The sequence below is a fragment of the Pinus tabuliformis genome, chromosome 4_1, assembly GCF_031772625.1.
Source record: "Pinus tabuliformis cultivar Carrire ecotype Pingquan chromosome 4_1, CPIR1, whole genome shotgun sequence".
NCBI classification, from domain to species: Eukaryota; Viridiplantae; Streptophyta; class Pinopsida; order Pinales; family Pinaceae; genus Pinus; species Pinus tabuliformis.
In genome coordinates, this window is record NC_142303.1 from 781,367,214 (window position 1) to 781,369,965 (window position 2,752).

A 2,752-nucleotide genomic window follows, 5' to 3' on the forward strand; every position below is an offset into this window, starting at 1 on the left:
TATCTATTTTAGGTTTATGGTAGATATTTTTGTCCTTTTAAATAAAATATTAAATTTAAAATATTTAGTAATTTTAATATCTGTTTTATGTTCTTGAATGAGCATCATTATGATATTAAATGGAGGGAAAATAAATTTTAATTGATAAAATAATTTAAATCATATTTTATAATTAAAAGTTTTTGATTGTTTTAATTTCATAAGCAAATCAATATACAAAAATATTATATAGTTGAATTAATATACAAATGTTTAATTTGAGTGTTATTTTATACTAACATAAATATTTTTTCTATTTAACTATCATCAAGTGTTTAATTTATTTTACTTTGAATTGGTTTGTATTTTATTACTAGAATTTCTCAACAAATTAAGTTAATAAATTAGTTCAATACCTTTTACATAATTATTATTACAAGTAATTAATTGTGTATATAAATATGTGTGGGGAAGAGAATTGGTAAATGTTATTTATTTATAAAAACGGTGGTTGGTATACAAAATGATTACATTTTAGAGTGCCTATAAATCGAAATAAGTAACTATGTTTGTCTCACTGATACATTGAGACATGGAAATCTAGAGAAAATGAGTTATCAATTTTTAAAGAGACCAAATTACCAAAACCTAAGTGAGATAAAATTATTGAGACTTGACATACAAGAACAATTATAATTTATCTCTATTTTCAAATCAAACAAACTAAAATTAACAATAATAATAAAAAAAAAAAACATACCACCAGGTGAATCTAGTTTAAAAAAATAATATAAATTTAATTTCTAATCACACATTTATTTATTTTTCTCCAAAAAGAGAAATCTATTTTTTTTAATATTTCATAGTGAATAAAAAACATACAATCCCTTTATTTTTCATAATCAATATTCAAATTATTGAATGAAATCGCATTATGTAGTAAATGCGCTTTTCGACACACAGTCGACGATACTAAATTACTATCGTAAGTACACTGGCAAACGCTGTAATATATCATGTAGAACTTATTTGTCAGTTCCTCTTGGTTGGACGATAACGCTCAGCCCATTTTGCAGTTGTGCACTTTCATTAACCAGTTTCAGTTTGTAACAATATAAGATGGATGCCGCCACGTGCTTCATCTGCAAATATGCAAAATCTCTCCCCATACACATTCGAGGGCCTCCATGGAAAACAGGATATTTGTAAACAGATTGGTTCAAAAAACACCCTCATCATTAACCCATCTCTTTGCCTTGAATTCCATGCAGTCTCTGACCCAGATGCTTTCCATTCGTCCTATGGCGTAAGTAACGTAAACAATAGCAGTCCCTTTCTTCATGGGTGTCCCATCAGGCAACACGTCGTCCTCTATCGCTTCCTTTCTGCTCAATGGCACAGGAGAGTAAAGTCTCATTGTTTCCGATAGACATGCATGCAGATAATGCATTTCTTTGAGCTCCTCCCTGCTCAAACAAAGTGGATCACCGGGTTTGACATTAGCTGATCTCTTCTTTAAAATGCAGTGGATCTCCTTCAAAATATTTTCTTCCACATGGGGATGCTGAAGAAGCAACCAAAAGAACCATGAAAGTGCCACAGATGTTGTGTCGCTGCCGGCAAGAATGAAGCTCAGACAAATGCCTCGTAAGAATGTGTCGGAATATGGGATTCCATTTTGGTCCAAAGATTTCATAAAAATAGATAATATATCTGCATGGCTACGAGACATTCCAAGTTTTCCCATACCCAATTCCTCCCTTCTAGCTGAAACGATCTCCATGACAAACTGGTCGATGATCTTCAGAGCACACTGAAGTTTCGCATCGATCCCCAAACCGAAAAATCCCATGATCTTTCTCAAATATACAGGCATTAAAAATCGACTATAGCATGCATCAATAGCATCGTCGAATGCTTTGACAAAGGGAATGGCCGGCAGAGATGGAGATAAACACCCCACTTCCACCCCAAACGCAATTTTGCAAATGTTGTCAAACGTGAAACGAAAGAGCATGTCTTGAAGATCGGTGGCGCTTCACTTGGATACTGTGTTGTCCAGAATAGGGATCAGATTTTGGCGCAAGGAGTCTTGTACTGACTTCAAGACATAAGTGAGACTAGATACAGACCACAAACGCCTTCCTTTGATGAATCCATACTTCTCCATCGACATTAAACAATCCATCACCGAAAACATCTCTAAACAGGCCTGGAATTTCAAATTCCCTTTGCCTGTCAAATGAAAATTTGTTGAGGTTTTTACATTTTTCATGCTCTTCGTTTTACGTTCTACTCAAATTTATGAATGTCAACCTCCCTTAATTTACAAGCTTTTTTTCAACTACTTTTACATCTAAATTTTCATTAATCTCCTTTCAAAAATGGTGCATTGTTTTTTTCCTGTTTCCAGATATTATTCATCACCATAATATTGGATTTATATTTTACTCAAAATGAGAGGATTATGATTTCGTTGATGCTTAATAATTCGATCAAGGATGGGAAGCTAATCCCTATCCACCATGTAGAACTTAGTACACTTTCGTATTCTCTTTGGGAAAAGATGGCCATCAGACTCCATCTTAAAATTACATTTATGTTCTTCTCCCATCTTAACAAAGTCCTTGCCAAATTCTACATGCTAGATAGCAATTATTGGGAAATTGTGCATTTTGATAGTTCATAATTGAAAAGGTATAATATATGAGGAAAAAAATCTAAAAGATGGGTGCAAAATTTAAAGTGGAATGAATTAAAGTTCAACAACCAA

General features: G+C 32.6%; 1 pseudogene; it reads right to left on the reverse strand.

Moving 5' to 3' along the window:
• Positions 1-1,004: 1,004 nt before the first annotated feature.
• LOC149178468 (cytochrome P450 86B1 pseudogene) lies at positions 1,005-2,167 on the reverse strand (annotated as a pseudogene).
• Positions 2,168-2,752: the final 585 nt, after the last annotated feature.